Raw genomic sequence first — 20,537 nt, forward strand, 5'->3', positions numbered from 1 at the left:
TGTTTTCTGCTTGGGGGTTCATCAGGTAATGTGAGCATCTACCCCTTGCCTCTTTGCTTCCCTCTCCTCCTCCACCCCTAGCTAGCTTCCACACATTTCTCGGCACTCAGTAAGAATCTATTTGAAAGCTGCTCGAGTCTCTGGACGAATTCCAGAAGAGACATGGAGATTTGCTGGCTGTGAGTAGCTCTGAAAGGGAAGGTGGGGGATGGGTGGGAGAAGGGGAGCAGCAAGGTAAATGAAGCCAAACCTCATGGCTGAGGTAGTTTATAGGCCAGACTTCCCTTTCTACCATCTATCGAAGGATGGAGAGGAGGGGCTGTGGCTCAGTGGAAGAGCACAAGCTTTGCATGCAAAAACCTCCCAGGTTCAGTTTCTCCAGGTAGGCTGGGAAACAGTCCAGTCTGGAAAGCTGGAGAGCTGCTAGGGCTGGCCTAAGGCACTTTGCTGCTTGAGGTAAAGGACAAGATGGCATATACCCTCGTTTACATATGCAGAAGCCAGTCTTACATTGAAACTAGCAACAGGACAGCATCATCCACTGCATCTGAGACCAGCAGGCTAGTTTAGGGGGTACAGGGCAAATTGTGCATGTGATACACAGCCCTGTCCTCCATCATCTCGCAACCACTTCCGACCCCTGGTATCTGCCGCCTAAAGCAGCTGTCTTGCTCTGCCTAGAGATGGCGCTGAGAGCCTTGCCAGGATAGATCAGGGGTAGGGAATATTTCACTCTGGTGGACTGGACCTTGAAGTCCCCTACCCTCGGTGGGCCATTTCGACAGGGCCGCCCACCTGTCAATCATACCATGGTATCAGGTGACCATTTTTTCCTTTTTGTAGCACAGCTTGAGCTTAAAGTGTCCTACAAAGGAAGATCCTGGCCAATACAGGTAGGACTTAAAGTGACTGCCAAGCAGCTGGCGACCGATACAAATCGTATTGGGTCTGGTTCCACATGGGAGTTCCCAATCAGAAAGTCTGGAAGCAGCTGATCCTAGCAGGGCCTGAAGTAACTGCAGATTGGTTGAAAGTCACATTTTCAGCAGGGATCAGCTCCACTCGGGAGCTTGGATTAGAAGACCTGGGCTTGTATTTGTTGTCATACAGGTAGTGACCATTTTGTGTGTGTCCAATTGACACACGACCCCCAACACACAGGTCCTTTTGGACCCAGAAGAGGGCAGAATGTGGATGTAATGGGGCATAACGGGGGCAGGGTGGAGTGTAACAGGGCGGAAAAAGCTTATGACCGCTCCGCCGAAGCATGGAACCCCCGTGCAAAATGGTTGCCACCTGTATTTAAAAGTCACTGGATATAAGCCTTGCTTGCCAAGAAACAACTGGAAGTGCATTTCAATGCTCCTAATTGTTTCTTTGCATCAACAATTTTACCTGCTTCACACATGATGCCATGTATGCCATGTGTAGGACAGGTGGACGTGACTTGGAGGAAGAACCCTCGTGGGCCAAAGTAGGACTACTAATTTGATTAGGCTTGCAGGCCGGAGGTTGCCCACCATGGAGACAGACAAAACAGAGATAGTTGGACCAATAGACGGACATGGTAGAAGGCAGCTTAGTTCCTCCGCTCCTAGGAAGTATGGCAACTCCAGTGACAAGACAAGACTGGGCATCTTCCAGAGGGGTTAAATGAGGGAAGGGCTATGGGGCAAAAGCAGTACTTAATTCCAAAAATTTGAGAAGCCAGGGCTCCAGCATGGCTAGGCATTACACACCCAAATTCCAGTTGTATATGAGGAAAGGGAGGAGTCCTTAGCTTTGCAGTGAGGAGGGAGAGAGAGACTCTGTACTGTACTGTATAAACACTTTTCTTTATTTCAACATCACAAATAGCAAGACTAAACACAGTGACTGAAGAAAGCTGCAGGTCAAACTCTCTCTCCATCAGGATCAGTGGGGAATGGGGAGGAAACCACTCTGCCCATGCTCAGAGGCACTCTTTTTACATTTCTCACAGGGCTGAGCTTTGGTACTGAAAACAGGTTCAAATTGGGCCCTATCCCAACACCTCCATGACACAGACCTCAAAAGCAGAGGTTAGTGGGAACTCCCTTGTGAGTCAGGTGGCCTGAATGGGGCTGCTGCATTGCCAGCCACAGAGGCATTTTTTTCACACTTGCAACATAAAGTGAAAATTGTTGGAGATCTTTCTTTCTTTTTGTAAAACACACCCTGAGATGGAGCCTGGAGACTGCAAAATGGAATTTGCTGCCTGAAGCAGCTTATTTATGTTGTTTCATGGGAAGGCTGAGCCACTGGGACTGAGATGTTGCAGGACCATTGCCTGTCTTAGGGAGATAAACCAGGCCCAGTTAAAACACGTGCTTTAACACAGCATGGTCTTAAAAATCCAACCTGTAAGTAGCAGCTGCTGTGGAGGCAGTCAGGTTTGTGATTGCAGTGCACGGTGGTGGTGAAGGATTCTGTCATTTTCCTTGCCTGCCCCAGTCCCAGTAAAAAAATCACCTTACTGACGCTGCTATTTACATTGTGAAGCGAAGACGCTCCCGTTGGCATCAGTGTCAAACTACGGCCAGAGAGACGCAAACCAGGGCTTTGCCCCATTTATGCTGTGGAATCACTGGCTAGGTTACCTGTTGGCCTCAGTTTCCCTTGCACTAAAGGGTGACCTGGTTATTCAGGGCTGTGCTGAGGATAACTGCAAGCGAGTGTTCTTATTTTTTTTTGCAGAGCTGCTGCACATGTTAAAAGAGCAGAAAAAGAAATGAGTGTGTGTAGCTTGGGGTGCTCCTTAATATCACACATTACCCAGATTCAACTTAACTTTAACTATCAGGGCTATCATTCTATTCTTTCCCCACTTTATTGCAGTTGCTTATTGGCCAATTTATGGTATCTGTCTCCCTCCACGCAGTCTTGGAATCACAGAGCTCCTGGCCGCACTGCCCAGCTTACACTGACAAACTGGAACGTGTCCAGAGGAGGGCAACCAAAATGGTCAAAGGCCTGGAAACGATGCCTTATGAGGAACGGCTAAGGGAGCTGGGCATGTTTAGCCTGGAGAAGAGGAGGTTAAGGGGTGATATGATAGCCATGTTCAAATATATAAAAGGATGTCACATAGAGGAGGGAGAAAGGTTGTTTTCTGCTGCTCCAGAGAAGCGGACACGGAGCAATGGTTCCAAACTACAAGAAAAAAGATTCCACCTAAACATTAGGAAGAACTTCCTGACAGTAAGAGCTGTTCGACAGTGGAATTTGCTGCCAAGGAGTGTGGTGGAGTCTCCTTCTTTGGAGGTCTTTAAGCAGAGGCTTGACAACCATATGTCAGGAGTGCTCTGATGGTGTTTCCTGCTTGGCAGGGGGTTGGACTCGATGGCCCTTGTGGTCTCTTCCAACTCTATGATTCTATGATTCTATGATTAGCAGAAGCAGTAGCAGGCACTACTCCTGCCCTCATCCCTACAGTGCCACCTGCTGGAAGAGGTCAGAAACGAAGCAGCACGGGTGACGTTGCTCCATGTCCCATTTGGTCATATAAGACCTGGCAGTGAAAATTTTCCCGCCTCCTGTTTGTAACATTTTTAGGAGTCAGAAAGCGACTTTGCTCCCTTTTCCAAACCCTCCCAAAGACTTTAGGGAGCAGCCAGAGGCCCAATCAGCTCGCAGACAGTGGTTTGGCAAGCGTGAGGCCCAGGTCCACTTTCCCAGCATGCACTTCTTCCTCCCATGGGTTCTCACCTTAAGCAAAACAATGCCCTAATGGAAAGCGAACCTCTCCAGGCTTACAGACTTGGTGGAGGGAAGTTCCGGAGCAGCTGTCACCGAATTTGGGGGAGGGGGAGGGTGGAATTTGCCTTGGTTTGGGAGGGAGGAGGCTCCCGGAGACAGGGCCGGCTATGAATTCTGGGAATGTTTATGCAGCTGCAGTCTATTAAGGAGGAGGGATCCTTTCCTTTTATTAATCCCAGCCTTACAGCTCAAAAGGAGCCTCCTAAAGGCAGGCGTGTGTGCGCTCGCTCACTCACTCACGTGTGCAAATAGGTGCACAGTGACTTCAAGGATATCTCTGGGGAACACGTTGCGCTTGCTAATACTTCCAGCTAGCCAATGCATCATTTCTGGAGCAAGGGGTGTCAGGGCTTTGTCCTCTTAATTCAATATGTGCCCTGGACAGACTACTTGTGGTGATGTGTTAGGGAGGGAAAGCACTTTGCACGTGCTCAGAGCCATTATTTTTTTACATATCAAGGTGTGCATTTTTAAAAAGCATTAAGGTACCTGGGGTTAAAAGGGACGCGGGTGGCGCTGTGGGTTAAACCACAGAGCTTAGGACTTGCCAATCCGAAGGTTGGCGGTTCAAATCCCCACGACGGGGTGAGCTCCCGTTGCTTGGTCCCTGCTCCTGCCAACCTAGCAGTTCGAAAGCACGTCAAAGTGCAAGTAGATAAATAGGTACCGCTCTAGCGGGAAAGTAAACGGCATTTCTGTGAGCTGCTCTAATTCGCCAGAAGCGTCATAGTCATGCTGGCCACATGACCCGGAAGCTGTACGCCGGCTCCCTCGGCCAATAAAACGAGATGAGCGCCACAACCCCAGAGTCGGCCACGACTGGACCTAATGGTCAGGGGTCCCTTTACATTTACCTACCTGGGGTTAAACTCAACTTAAGCCATAAGCCCAAAGTTGGTTTTCCTAGAACCAGCTGTCCAGACTTAGAGTAAGGTGAAAAGGCTGAAAACCTTGTTTCAGACAACCACCACTGTGCTTTCCCCTGCAAATGTCAGAATGAGAAACATCCCCACATTCTGACACGTTCACAGGATGTGTTTCAGCTCCGAAGCCAACACAGTCCTGTGCTCACAGCTCAGGCCATTCACACACGACAGAGTCAGCCGAGATTTGCCCCAGACATGCCTACAGTCAAAGTCCAAGCAGCAGGTTGCAGGGACCCTCCCTGCCTCGCCTGCTGCTGGGGCATGCCCTTCGCAGATGCCTCAGCAGGGTCTAAGTCTTGCACACTGCTGCTTTTACATCCCTCTGACTTCCCACGTGGAGCTCAGCTGCTGTACAAACACAATCCCTCTCTCTCTGTAATCCTTCAGCCCTCGTTGGGCGTAGAGGTCCTTTAAAGGCATGCTGTGTCAGGAATAAGGCTGTTGGTGTTCCACAGTCATAGAGCGTTGGTGTGGCACACAGAATTCAGCATCCTGAGAATCTCAGAGACAGGCTACATGGGACTCAGGAGTTCCATGATACTGATCTTCTGCACTCATTTAAAAAATGGACAGCAGCCCTGTCTGTGTGTGTGCATGTGCACATGTGAGTTTGAGATTCATATCAGAACCGTGGCACTGGGGAAGAAGGGATTTAACTCTTTCCCTCCATGCTATTTTCCAGATGAAAACTATACAGTACCTCTCACTTGCTGGATGATCACCTTGTTGTGGTGAGTGGGCTTGCATGTTCCTATGATCCTTGTGAGCGAAGCTGTCAGGAGTCTCGTACTGGAATTCACTGGAAATTTGGTCTTGTAGGCTACTTGAGTTCAATCCACTGTACTGACTTGATAAAAGGGATTATTCTACAAAAGACTCAAAGCACCAGTCCCCAACAGAGCAGTGGTGATTTGTGTTGTCATCTGTATCCACTAAAAGTGGCATCACACCAAAATTTCACAACCACAACAGGAGCTCTCTGCATCACATGAAGCCACCTCTATTATAAAAAGACCAGCACACAAATATAAGGCCAGGGAGAATAATACAGTGGTACCTCGGGTTACATACACCTCGGGTTACATATGCTTCAGGTTACAGACTCTGCTAACCCAGAAATAGTGCTTCAGGTTAAGAACTTTGCTTCAGGATGAGAACAGAAATCGTGTTCCGGTGGCGTGGCAGCAGCAGGAGGCCCCATTAGCTAAAGTGGTGCTTCAGGTTAAGAACAGTTTCAGGTTAAGTACGGACCTCCGGAACGAATTAAGTACTTAACCCGAGGTACCATCGTATATAAAAATCATGTTCTGGAGATAGACTGCACCTGCCTGTCAGGCAGTTCTGCAGTAGCATAGTAGAATGTCTGTGTGTTTTGTGTCAATAGGATGGGACACCTATTGAAACCAATAGGATGTGTACCTCTTCCGTAACTGACTCTAAAACAGAGATTGTTTCCCACCCCACGGCAGCCATTTGAGGATAACATTTCAGCTAAGCAACACACATGAAAGGGTGGTACCATGGATCTTCTTCAACTATAAAGGTTTGTGAATCAAATGAAACCATCTATATCTCACTAATTTTGGCCTCAAAGTTACACATGTTCTCTTAATTACATCTTTAAGGTCTGAACCTTGAGAAGTCTAGCTGGCACATCTGCTTGAATGCTTTTGGGGGCTGCCCTTTTTGGAATAACCAAGGATTTGTCTTGTGAATCTTGGTGAGCTTCTTCTTGGATCACTATGGTTGGAGGCAGTAGTTTTCAACCGGTGTTCCGGGGCATGCTGAGGTGCCTTAAATTATGGTCAGGGTGCCCAAGTAACACTGGTCTCTGTCCTTTTTTCCTTCCTCCCCTCCTTCCTCTGATGCCCTCTCACGTCTCCGCCTCCCAAAGGCTTGCTCAGCTATTTGTTGCAGTAGCCCTGGCTACAAGTTGCCCAGGTGAATGGTGCCTCTGGGGCTGGCCAGGGGGTGCTGGTTGCCAGGAGCTGAGGTGGCCTCCAAGTAAGTAAGTAAGCGAGGGAGCCCAGCCAGCCAATCTGCCAGCCCTTGCTGTTAGGAATGTATGGACAAGTCCCAGGCCCCTGTGGGGCAGTGTGAGGAGGCACCTCTCTTTGGGGCGTGGGGGGGGCAGCTCAGAGGCCAGGGGCAGCAGCAGCGATTGCCCAGAGGACTCCCAAGGAGAGGGGAGAAGAGAGGAGGCTGAGGAAACACTCTAAAAGAGTGATCGAAAAAGGATGAGAGGCTGCCAGCTCTGCAGGCAAGTGGTGACATAACCAGCCCCTGACCCCACAGGGGCAGAAAGAATGTAGTTGGTCAAGGACTCAAAAAGGTTGACAACCTCTTGTTGGAGGTCTGAGTTTCCAGGTGGAGATGACACCAGCTAGGAAGGAGGATTGTAGAGCAGCCTATATCAGAGGAAGCTATCAGAGCAGCTAACTCCATAAACTGGTGTGTATGCAAGATGGAAAGTTGAGAGAAACTGCATGTACCCTGTCTTTATTTTTCAAGTAGGATACCAAAGTCTAGATAACTGAAGATAAGGATTATGTTTACGGAAACCTGCCATCGCAGATGGTTACACTGATTAGATGACCCTTAGGGCAACTTTGAACCATTGTGGTGCAGCTGTTAACTGGCTAATGTGCTTCACTCAAGCTGTGGTTTCATCTCAGAAGCCTATCAACTATACTTCACTATCCTTTGGTTAATAAAGGCCCTCTATAAACCTAACATGCAATTATTCTATCAGTGTAATGACCTAGACTAGGCAGGCCATTTCACCATTAAACACCAACCCAATACACCTTGTTCAAATTCTGGCTTTCCCATTTTAATAAGTGCCCTGTGGATAGAGACACTGCGCCATAAAGTGCAAAGAGGAACGCCCACCCTGCTCCACTTGGTTGTATAAATTCCTCCTTCGCAGTAAACATGATTGAATAAACTTCACACAGAAAGCTCGTTTTGCACGAAAAGTCCCTCAATGCTTTACAGGGGGGAAGGGAAGGCAGTTGATAACAGCAGGTGAAGAGTGAAAACTTCAACTGTGCAACACAGGTGAGAGAATTAATACGGGAGCCAACAATGGAAACTCAAAGTGGTGGTTTGTATCACTTTCAGCAGAGGTATTTGCTCAGAAATGGGCAAAATGGGAACAGGAAATGCATAATAGGACCACATGTATTATAAAGCATCTCTGGTTTCTGGGTAAAAAGGTATTTTATTTATATATGAAGAAAATAGTTTCAAGTTTTCTCGCACACACAATTTTTCTTGAGACACAAAGCCTCTCCATTCCAATTATAACATTTCCTAACTTTCATGATTACAAACATTGATTCCTCACTGTATTCTTCTAAGACTGTAATCCATGCACACTTACATGAGAATAAACTCAACTGAACTCAAATAAGGCTCACCCACACTTCAGCAGATGCCCAAGAGATTTTCAGCTTGTCCCATGCCTACAAAGCATGAGTCCAAGCAGTTTTCTGTTTGCTCTGTTGGCTTCCCCAGTAAAGCCTGCTATTTAGCGCTGAAATATTAGAGCAAATGTCAGTCCATGAATTGATGTTTGCTCCAGCTGAGTGGTAAAGATCACACTTTCCCAGGGGAAAGTGGTGGGACAATATTAGAATAGAATCACAGAGTTGGAAGGGATCCTGAGGATCATCTAGTCCTGCTTTCTGCAGTGCAGGAATATGCAGCTGTCCCTTAAGGCGATAGAACCTGCAACCTTGGCATTATCAGCACAACGCTCTAACCAACTGAGCTATAGATGAGCCCTGAGACCCAATCACTTTGGAGTAAGCGTTCATTGGATCAGGCTTGATAAAGACAGTTTGGTCTTCAGTCATCTGTAATGCAAACAGCAATACCAATAATTGACTGAACAATCTTACAAACAGCGGTTACCATTTCAGAATGCTGCCCTGCTCTTCTAAGCTTTCAGAGGCTAGCCTGAGCTAGAGTTCCCATCAAAGAAAAGGGCAGAAGCTGTAATAAATAATAATAATTCCAAAAGATATAACATCATTCCCTGCACAATTCTTTCTTTCCCTCGCTCCTCCCTTTTCTCTGGATGTTTCCAGAAAAGTTCAGACTAAGAAAACATTTTCATTCTAACATTGCAAACTGCTAACCTGGACTATGAGAGATAGAGGCTGCATTCAGAATTCCAGAAATCTAGCAGAATCTACGTAAGTTTAGAGCTCACTTCCACATTAACTGCTTCCAGATAAAATCCGTTTGCATCCCTGTAAAACCAAAAAATGGTGGGACAAAATTTGGGACAGTATTCCAGCTCTTCATATGGATGAATCATGGGGGAACAGAAGTGCACGTGTGCATAAAGGAGGGGTGGCAACATATCTGATGACGTCTTCTGTTGTGTCGCAACACACCCACTGGTGTGAAGGAAATTCAGTGTGAAATGGGGGTATATCAGTCAAAAATCCACATGCGACAGGCAATGGAGAATAAAAGGAACTTTAGAAACTGGGACAGAAGCACTAGCATTATAACCAAGAAAACTAACACAATAATTGCCATGTCTAAATACAACCTGCACACACTTAAAATAAAAGTTATAAGCAGACTCTGCCCACTTGTTTTCAGTCTGGAATCTACTAGCTCCAATTAGCAAAGATAAGATTAGTGGTACCTACCCTAAATGCTTCTTCAGAGTGGCTTCTCTAGCTTCCTGCTTGTCCACATCTTCAGAATTTGCGTTAATCCAAACAGCAGTAAACTTTAAATGCCTGCCTGAGCCACATCCTTCTGAGTTCACTCAGTCCTGTCAAGTGAGGAAGAGAGACATGAGTTGCGAGGGGCAGTTTCCATGACATCCATGGTGAATGCATTTGTGGATTGCTGTTCAGGAAGGGCGACTTGGAGGAGCACAGATTGCATGGCCCCTAAGCCCTTTTCAGAGGTTCAAAGAATATGCAAGAGCATAATTTCACAAAGTATGTAGTGAACATGAGGACACGCACACCAGCCAGGACCACAGCATTCCCAGCCACTGTTGGGCTAAGTGTATTTAAAAAGCCTCTCCAAGATTGCAGGGTAACATAGGGTTCTCAAACCAGGGCAGGGGCTTGCGTGGCGAGTTCCCACCCCCCACCAGGATAAATAAAGACACGAGACACCATAATTAAGGTTAAGTGGGTGAATTAGGCCACAACTTTATTGAATTCAGGAATGAGAGGCATTGGCTTAGGCATTGGTCCTATCAACTATCCGGCTCCAGCCCATTTGCTGGAGACACGGGGAAGGGTTAACACTTTATTGGGGGAGTCTCCTGCCGAGGCACGTCGACTAGGAGCTCCCCCCCCCCCCGGGTCACCGCTCAGGGGCGTGCCTTTGGCCCACACCTCCACAGGCTTCGGACAGGGCCACGCCCCCCGGAGTCCTTTAATGGACCACCCTTCGCTCACTGGGCTAGCCGTCGAAAAGAGGGCAAGCTCCCTCTGCGCCGGCCCTAAATAGGGCAGACCCGGCCGGGATTCCCCTGTTCTTGCCGGGGGGGGTGTTTGAAACCAGCCCCCGCTCACGTGGGGGTGGGCGTGGAGCCTGCAACCCCACCTCCTGGGCAGGCCGGAAGTGGCTTTGTAAGCATGTTCAGCCAGTTGTGCATACAAATACCATCCAGACCTTTCCACTCAACATGGGGAGGTCTGGTATGGAGCAGCGGGGATTAAGATATCACAGGCAATGGTCCCCTTGCACATGCACCCCCAACCTTCTACACATTTTATGCCCTTACGCATTCTTTGAACACCTGAACGGGACTCTAGTTTTGAGCACTTCAATTCTGAATCAAACTGGCTGGCAGCAGCACAGATTGGTGGATAAATATAACTTGGGAGGAAGAGACCTTCAGGATGTCCTCCTTGAATTCTTGCTGGCCTGGTCAAAATGGCTTAGATCTCCTAAGGCTACAGAAAGTACTTCTGCTTGGTTTTTTAAATAGCAGCTAAGGCTGCTTGGGTGAGCAAGCGGAAGCAATGCGAGGCTCCAGCCCTCTTCAGCAGAAAACTGAAATAAAGATAATTTAGAAGAAAAAAGGTGGCACCCCTCAAGGGACTGTACCACCCTGCCACCTGAGTAAACCAATATTTCTTAGCAAGAGCAGCTGTGGATCACAAAGAGCCTGCCACGCACTCAACAACTGTCCTTCACTTTTATGGCATCCTGGAGACATGGCTTGAACGAATTATTTACTTCTTGTTTTCTTATTGTAAAGATATTGGTCACACATCTCCCAAGTCCCAAGTATAAGGCTCTGTTCAGACAACACATTTTCAGAGATGTGAAGCGTCATGGCATAGAGGAAGATGTTTATTTGTCTGTTGCACAATTGTCACCAGCAATTTCTTTTCCTGGGCCTTGATAGGAACCTACTAAATCTTGAAATACAATTCACAGGACTGCTTCACAGCAGTCTTGCAATTTCTACAGCAGCTTGAGGGAGATAATTTATACTAGGACAATGGTATGGGCAGAAAGGGTTAAATACCTCCAGCTGTTCTAGCCAAATTAGCACCCCCAACTCTCTTTGACAGTATGTCATAAAAAAGAAAAAGAAAAAAGTGGCATCAATAGAAATGAAAAAACAAATCGTAGATATATGAATTATCTGAAAACATCAACAGTACCTTTGAAAGAACCTCAACACAAAAGAATTTTAAAAAGTACTTCTGAGCCTGAGCAGAACACTCTGCAATGTTAGCAAGAACAAGAGAAAATGATGTTGGAAATGGCTGAGAAAAAGGAGGGGAAACAGTAGCTCAGACTTGGCAGAGGTAAGTTTGAGACAATGGGCACTCATCCAAGGAGAGATAGCAGAGACTGGGGCCAAGTGATGAAGGGTAAAGATCAGGTAAAGAATGTGGAGTTGTAGGTCCTTGGCATAAAGGTGGTATTGAAGACCAAATGAATGGATAATGGAACCAAGAGGGAGATTATGAAGAGGGGAAAAGAAGAGGAGTGATCCCTGGGGAACTTCTACAGAAAGAAGAAAAAGGGGGAAAGTAGGACCATTCAAATACACTTTAAAAAACCAAAAACATAACCATTAAGAAATACATGACAAAATGGTACTCCAAAAAGCCGAGGGAAGTGAATGGTGAGATGTCTCAATGAAGGCTTGAGTGAGATTCAAAAGAAATAGTACAGAAAAAAGATCCTTAGCTCTTGCTGTGAAACAATTATCCATAGTATATATCCTTATGGTCACTTGCCCAATACCCATTTGAGGTAGACCACTCTAACTCCTATTTTCAGCTATGTAAAGCAGAGTCAGCGTATGAGTCTGACTTGCTCAAGGCCACCAAGAGATGAAATCTGAACTCAGGTACCAAGGATAAGTCCAGCTCTTCCATCTGATCAACTGCACTGGCTTCATAGTAGTAGCCAGGAGCTGCAGTTGCTTCTTTGCCCTCAGTCCATCAATGTCAGGATGTAAAGTGACAGAGGGCAGAAAAGGTGCCTCTGTTGCTCAGGGTCTTGGCAATAATTAGAGAGGGGCTGGGGAAAAGCACTTCCTCTCCAGTTATCTCCCATGATGGCCAAAGAATGAAAGGCTGAGGATGGCCCCGGGGAAGACTCACCTTGAACACACAAATATTACAAAGCACTTGGCATCCATTCCAAAGGTGCTCAGCCTTCAGAGACAGATAGACAGCCAAATCACCCATCTTAGGCCAAACTACATTAAGTGAAATAGCAGATGTTGGGACACAGTACGTGGGAGAGCGGGGGTTAAACCTTTTATCCCACGCCACAGTCCTGATAACTGTGTCTACCTCTTAAGCTGTTGTTTGATGTGTGAAGAAAGTTAACTTCAGGAATCCTGATGAGAGCTCTGATTTAAGGGAGCCAATTCTGTGTGGTCCCCAAAGCTGACTTCTCCCAGGTAAAACAGGGTTGTTTCAGTGAGTGGAATGGCAGGTGTCACTGATGTACAGAACATCCAAAAGGGAGCTGATGGTCATAGAGCTAAATACCCCTCCAACAGACTTTCAAGTAAGAATCTCTAATGAAAAATGGAACATGCTTTGGGGGGGGGGCGACTTTTAAAACTGTTTCAGCCCAATTAAGAGAATCTTTTGAAACACTTACAATAGGTGGCCTTTCCTCCCTTGTGAATTCATCCCACAAGATACCAGGAGCAACATCAACCTGTTGAAGGGGATGTGGGGAGACTGGATTTTACATATGTGGTGGTTTTGCAAATTTGTTTACCCATTTTGGGTTTTGTTATTTAAAGAATTGAGTTTAATATACAAAACGGGTCTACAACCTTTCCCTCAACTTGCTTTATTTGGAATAAATGACATGCCTGCTCCACCTATTGCTCACAAAGAACTTTAAACATTCCTCCTTGTGGCAACACATATGGAAATAGCCATGCGATGGCGTACTGCCTTGGACTTGAAAATTGAAGCATGATACCCCAGAACATGGACAATAGCCCTGGCTGAAAAGCTGATGTGCCAGATTTGTGAGACCAAAGGGAATTCTAAACCACATTTTCTATAACTGTGATAACAGTTTTGGATTATATGTATCAATATGATTGTGTTTATAATGCCCTGAGATCTCATTTTTACTATGTGGAAATATTTTTTTGGACTGAACTTTAAGAATTTGATTTGATGTTTTTAAGCAACATGGTTGATGTGTTGTGAGTTATGTTGTTTTATTGTGATGTGAAAAAATAAAATAAAAATGTTTGCCCCCCAAAATCTATACCCCTCCATCATGCACTGATCTGCTGTCTGCCCCATTACCTATGAAGGTAATGATGAGCGCAAAAGAGACCAAACTACATGTATACATAGCTGTCAACGTTTCCCTTTTTTAAGGGAAATTCCCTTATTCCGTATAGGATTCCTCGCAAGAAAAGGGAAAAGTTGACAGCTATGCACGTATACAATCTAAGGTGCAACACTGGCACAGAAATTTGTTCTAATTTCTTTCAAAATGGAAACTCAAACCATCAGCATGCTGGTAATAATATGTAGCATTTACATATTTGTACATATAAATATGCTCCTTCGTGCATCTGTTGTTTCTTTTTGAAACATTTATACAGTGCATTTTCCATGTTTGTTTATTTTTATATCACTCTTCGGTTATATTCCCAGGATAGTTTACAAAGAGAATAAAACAATTAAAATGTATATACAAAACAACGTAAAATAAAACAAGTAAAAGCCACAAAATCATAAATGAAACATACCACAGGACTAAGACTGCATCTAAAAAGCTTGGGGAAAATAAAAAGGACTTTGCCTAATGCTGAAAGGGAAAAATCATGAGAAGTGCTCTACACACAAACTGCGTTCAGGCATTTGTCAGAACACTCAAGGTCTTAAAGCAAGGGGAGGGGTGTACCTGTGTCTCGTGCCAACATCTTTGCATTGAACTGGCAGGATGACGGGGAGGAGCAGGGAATGGGACACACCAGGGCAAACGAGGGATGGAGAAGGGAGTACTCACAGGATGACAGAGGATGGCAAGGGGATGGAGGTCAAGGTACAGGAACCAGAGCAGCAGAACCCATCACAAGAGGAGCCTGTCTCCACAAATGCAGTGGGCTCCGAGGTGTAGGGAGCAATGGGAAAGGCACTCTAGGAGGCTGAGGCATACAAGGGTGCAGAGCCCAAGCACCCTAGCTGGCTAGGTGGGGCTGGCTGGCTCCAGGTGTGATTCCTCAGCTGGAGAAGGCTTGGGACAGGTGAGAGTCACATGCCTCATCAAGCCCAGATGCTGCAACCAGCATGCCAAGTACAAAAGGGAAGCAGAACTGAGGTGCTATGGATGCTCTACTGCCCATGTTGATGGACCTCTATGGGACTGTGATTTGGGTTTCATGCGGGACTGTATTCTGACTGCTGGACTTTAGACTTGGCTAGACGCTGGATGTATTTCCTGGACTGTGCTTGTATGGCTTGACCCCTGGACTTGGACTTGATACACTAACTTGCTGCCAGGTAGGCCAGGGCTTCAGGACCATCTTGAGCTGGTTTTTAAGAGGCTTCTGTTGAACACGCTTAGAAACTTTCCAATGGCATATTTCAGGTTTTTTGGGAGTGGGGGTGGGTGGGATATGGGTTAGGGTGAGAATTAGCTACATCATTAACTATGCAGATCTTCAAAATGCTTAACATGATTTGGGATGCTTCTAAATTGCAACCACCTCTGGGATGGCTCACTACAGCTGTTTAACAACCGATTAGGCTACTACTATACATAAAAGTCTGCCATGAGCGGGATTGGGCAGCCCACTGAAACTCCAGGAGCAATTTAGGGGAAATGATTATAACAATTTGTCTGGCATTTGTCCAAGGCATCCTCAAAGCCAACGAAAATGCCAGGGGGTGGTTAATGAATGCAAATGATTAGGACCTTGGCTCTGTGCCTTACCCTAATGATGTTCAGTTTAACAAATCATTGGATGCAGTTCTCGGTGCCATCAATAATAAATTGAGTTTTTTCTTTTCTTTTCTTTTCTCCATCACCCCTGCTCACCCCTCATATCTTGCCTTATTGTCATTTAGATCATCTTTTTTGTCTCCATTTGCTTCTGTGCAATCCGCAGCGCCATAAATTAAGATAAACAACATAGAATTTTTTAAAATGACAACAGCATGTGACCCTGAACACAGGGTAGGTCATTCATAAATTCTGATTGAAAATCAGGAGAAGCTTATTGAATAATTAAAGCTGCATAATTCTGAAACAGTCTTTTTGCAACAGCCTTCCCCAGCACTCCAGATGCTGGAATCTGGCTCTGATCATCCCCAGCCATCAGAGCCGATGGTGCAGGCTGTAGTGCTGGGGGGCACCAGGTTGGGGAAGGCTGATTGGGCAGATTTGTGGAAGCAAAGCATCTGACTGGATTCATGACAAAGCCCTCCATGTTGGCTGGGGCTGATGGCAGTCTAAAAACCCCTGGAGGGCCACAGATTCCCCACCTGCATTCAGAGACCTACCTAGGCTCCCTTGTGCCCTTGGCAAGGAGCTGTATTGGCGCCACCTCTCCCTTGCACAATGGTCAACGCCAGTGACTAGATTCCTTTGCCGAGGCACACAGAAAAACCTGTGCACCTTGTCCAGCTACCCAGAGCAGTGGAGGAGTGGCCCAGGCAGCGTGCAGACAGGTGGGTGGGCTTCTAGCCATTCCATGCCAGAGTGGAGAGGTGCCATCTTTGCTCCCCACTTGGGCTTGCGCGCTTGGTGGGCCAACCTGGTTAACCCCTAGGTACGTCCCTGCATGCGTTAAGCAATCATGGCACCGATAGATCTAGCCTTCATGTCCTAGTTAATAATAATAATAATTTATTAGTTATACCCCACCCATCTGGCTGGGTTTCCCCAGCCACTCTGGGCAGCTTCCAACAAAATATTAAAATACAACAGTGCATCAAACATTAAAAGCTTCCCTAAACAGGGCTGCCTTCAGATGTATTCTAAAAGTCTGGTAGTTGTTTTTCTCTTTGACATCTGGTGGGAGGGCGTTCCACAGGGCAGGTGCCACTACTGAGAAGGCCCTCTGCCTGGTTCCCTGTAACTTGGCTTCTCACAGCAAGGGAACCACCAGAAGACCCTCGGCACTGGACCTTAGTGTCCGGGCGGAATGATGGGGGTGGAGACGCTCCTTCAGGTATACTGGACCGAGGCTGTTTAGGGCTTTAAAGGTCAGCATCAACACTTTGAATTGTGCCCGGAAACATACTGGGAGCCAATGTTGGTCTTTCAAGACCGGTGTTATGTGGTCTTGGCGGCCGCTCCCAGTCACCAGTCTAGCTGCCACATTCTGGATTAGTTGTAGTTTCTGTGTCACCTTCAAAGGTAGCCCCACGTAGAGCGTATTGCAGTAGTCCAAGTGAGAGATAACTAGAGCATGCACCACTCTGGAGAGACAGTCTGCAGGCAGATAGGGTCTCAGCCTGCGTACCAGAGGGAGCTGGTAGACAGCTGCCCTGGACACAGAATTGACCTCCACCTCCATGGACAGCTGCGAGTCCAAAATGACTCCCAGGTTGTGCACCTGGTCCTTCAGGGGCACAGTGACCCCATTCAGGACCAGGGAGTCCTCCACACCTGCCTGCCTCCTATCCCCCCAAAACAGTATTTCTGTCTTGTCAGGATTCAACCTCAGTTAGCCGCCATCCATCCTCCAACCGCCTCCAGACACTCACACAGGACCTTCACTTCCTTCACTGGTTCTGATTTGAAAGAGAGGTAGAGCTGGGTATCACCTGCGCACTGATGAACACCCAGCCCAAACCCCCTGATGATCTCTCTTGCCCAGCAGCTACATGTAGATGTTAAAAAGCATGGGGGAGAGGACAGAACCCTGAGGCACCCCACAAGTGAGACCCCAGGGGTCTGAACACTCATCCCCCCACCACTTTCTGAACACGGCCCAGGAGGAAGGAGATTCATCTCATTTGTCTGTGCTTCACCTTGCCTGCCTCCTCCCTCCCAGTATTCCAAGCCTTTTTGACAGAAAGCTTTTTCAACCAAATATGCCAATTGCTGGCCCAGCCGTGCCTGCCATACATTAATCAAGCCAGCTCTGTTTTCTTTCTTGATAACAAGGCCATCCCCTCTCCCCTTTTGCCTTCCTGGCTCAAGGATTTCTCAGGAACTGGGCTGTCAGAAGAAGCCCTTTCAAAGGCACACCAGAAGGTTTCTCTTTCATCTGCCTGTCTCCAGGGCCCTGCCCTCACCCCCTGGTGCACAGAATGAACTGAAAGACTTTCTATCTTCCCCAGGCACCTCTTCATAACTTCCTCTTTCTCATTCCCACCTTCCTTTTCCCATAGTAATGCACGGGCTTCAGGGAGTATGTGAGCCGGACACAAAAGGAAATAACTTCCCCAACACAATAAAATAAAATCAGATGCAAAATTCTGTATGCATTTATGTGCATTTTTCTGGGCAGGGAGGTCGATAAGCTTTCATAATTTTCTCAAAGCCTGACCAAAAGAAAGGACCACTGCTTTAAATTCTCTATGAACCCACACTTTGGGAACTTTCCACCCATGCTAGGTTAGACTGCCAAAAGTTTAGCAAGCATATTTGGACAGGGGCAAAACTAGGTTTTTTTTCATCCGGGTCAAAGACCCAGCTTGGCACACACACCCCATGCACATTTGCATACACATACACACACAGGCTGGGAGCTTCAATGGCCTGGGGGCAAGAAACCCAGCTAGCCCCCTTGTAGCCATAGAACTGGTTGGGAGCAGAGGCAAATTTGCAAATAAACCAACAAGAATCAGTAGCCCATAAAAAAAATTGTGGCCCATAGCTCCCACACGTTTATAGCCTAAAAGACCTTTCATGAAACTTTGGTTCTATCCTATTTTTAGATAGAAAATTGGAGGGACTGTTTCACCAAATTTTTCCATAGGGAATAGAACAGGGGTCAGCAACCTTTTTCAGACATGGGCTGGTCCACCATCCCTCAGACCATGTGGTGGGCCAGACTATTTTTTTGGGGGGGGGGATGTACTAATTCCTATGCCCCACTGTGATGGGATAATGAGCTGCTTGTGCGTAAAAGCTTGATCCCTCTGGGGTTTGGCTGGTCATCCAAACCGATGCACTAACGGAGCCCCCAAAGCATGACTCCGTCAGTCGCTGGTAGAATCTGACAGTGGGCGTCTACGGAATTTACGCCAACATAAAAGCTGTTTGACGGACATGCGCCTTCGTGACTCTCTGCGTGACAGTTTCCGGCGAAGGGTGGGAGTTCCCAACGGGGGTCCCGTTACCTCTCCACTACTCTCACTGGAAGCATCCCAGAGCCTCCCCTCCGCTGTGACTCCTGCACTCCCCCTGCTGGTTCCCTCTTCTGCTGCAGATTCTCTCCTATTCTCCTGGAGCCTGTCCACCACCTGTCTCTCCGATGGCAGTTCCCTGACATCCACCTCCCCCCCAGGGCCCCCTTCACCCCCTCCCGCCTCCTCTCCCACTGGCGGTGAGGGCGGAAAGCCCCTGAAGGAACTCTCCTCGTCGTCCGAGGATTCTAACACTTCTAGCCACGGCGTACCGTCTCTCTCCCCGTCTTCCTCTTCTTCGTCGGAGTCGGCTTCTTCACCCACCCCTGACTCTGGGAACCCTTCAAACTCTCCTTCCTCATCGGTGGTCCCAAAGTGTTCCCTTCTAAATCGTGCCACGGGTTGCGGTTTTCTTGGGAAACGCTGATGAAATGTTTCTATTAAAACCTCGTCATTGACTACCTCTGCTGGTACCCAAGTGTTTTCCGACTCTACTTCCCCCTCCCATTCTACCAGATATTCCACCTGATTCCCCTTCCACCTGGAATCAATGATTCCTGCCACGTTCATGTCGCGCTCTCTCTCTTCTATCACGGGCGTTTGGGTGGCCTCTCTCTCACGCTCCCCCCACTCACGTCCCTCTCGGTACGGCGACAGTAATGACCTGTGAAATACTGGGTGTAATTTCATGTGACTGGGCAGCCTGAGTTTGAATGCCACTGGGTTGACCTGCTGTATGACCTCAAAGGGTCCCAATCTTTTGGGCCTCAATTTCTTACTCCCGCCCTTGAACGGTAGCCCTTGGGTGGACAACCACACCCGGTCCCCCACCCTTATAGTTTCACCTTCCCTCCTATTTCTGTCTGCTTGCTTCTTATATTCTTCCTTGGCTTTCTCTAAGTTAAGTTGAAGCTGACGGTGGATCGCCTCCATCTCTTCAAAAAAATATTCCGCCGCCGGCACGCTCCACCTCTCCCCTCCCTCTCCTGGGAATGCCCGGGGGTGACACCCATAATTTGCCAGGAAGGGACTCATCCCTGTGGACACGTTCTCCGCGTTGTTGTAGGCAAATTCTGCTAGAGGTAACTTATCCACCCAATCATTTTCTCTGTCTTTTACATAACACCTCAGGTATTGTTGTAAAATCCCATTTGCCCTTTCCGCTTGCCCATTGGTTTCTGGGTGCCGGGCAGTTGAGAAATTGAGTTCTACGTGCAGTAAGCTCATAAGTTTCCTCCAGAACCTGGAAGTAAATTGTTTCCCTCTGTCGCTCAAAACCCTCAAGGGGGCGCCATGCAACTTAAAAATATGTTCTACAAACAACTTGGCGGTTTCCTCCGCTGTGACTGCATGTGAACAAGCTATAAAATGACACATCTTGGTTAATTGATCTACCACCACCATGACAGCTGTTTTGCCTTTGGATTTTGGCAGGTCCGTCATAAAATCTATGGATACTGCCTCCCATGGCCTTTCGGGCGTGGGTAAGGGTTGTAATAGCCCCGCTGGCGCCACCCTCTCTCCTTTCGCTCGCTGGCACCTGTCGCAACCCCTGACATATTCCCGTACGTCCTCCCTCACCTTGGGCCACCAAAACTCCCTGGTAACCAACCACATGGTTTTGTGCTGTCCAAAATGTCCCGCTGTGGGGCTGTCATGCAACTGCTTGAGTACTCTGCCCCTCAGTTCCCCGTCGGGTATGTACAGTGCCCCTTTGTAATACAACGCCCCGTTCTTTTCTTCGAACCCCCCTGTGTTCTCCTCTGTCCTCCGGAGCTCTCTGAGTTTCTCTTGGGCGTATTCATCGTTCTCCGTACCCTCTATCAGTTCCCTCTGCCCCACCAATGCCGCCCCACACACCCAGCGGTCTTCAGGGATTACATGCCTTGCCTCAGGCGCTCCCTCCCCCTCTAAGTACTCAGGTTTCCTGGAAAGAGCGTCCGCCCTCACGTTCTCGGAGCCGGGCACGTAACGAATCTCAAAGTGGAATTTGGAGAGCTCCTGGGCCCATCTCACTTGTCTCTGGTTC

The 20,537-nt window shown here is 47.5% G+C and overlaps 2 long non-coding RNA genes across 4 annotated transcripts in view; both read right to left on the reverse strand.

The window, feature by feature from the left end:
• The window catches only part of LOC309328297, a 151,635-nt gene that overhangs the window by 51,901 nt on the left and 79,197 nt on the right, over positions 1-20,537 (reverse strand). The window lies entirely within an intron of this gene.
• LOC309328289 overlaps positions 1-20,537 on the reverse strand; it is a 73,248-nt gene that overhangs the window by 30,606 nt on the left and 22,105 nt on the right. For all 3 annotated transcript variants that reach the window (XR_014150736.1, XR_014150737.1, XR_014150738.1), the window contains exon 3: positions 9,374-9,501. This is a non-coding gene — a long non-coding RNA (uncharacterized lncRNA). The remainder of the gene's footprint in view (positions 1-9,373; positions 9,502-20,537) is intronic.

The sequence above is a fragment of the Podarcis erhardii genome, assembly GCF_964252035.2.
Source record: "Podarcis erhardii genome assembly, chromosome: 13".
Classification (NCBI taxonomy): domain Eukaryota; kingdom Metazoa; phylum Chordata; class Lepidosauria; order Squamata; family Lacertidae; genus Podarcis; species Podarcis erhardii.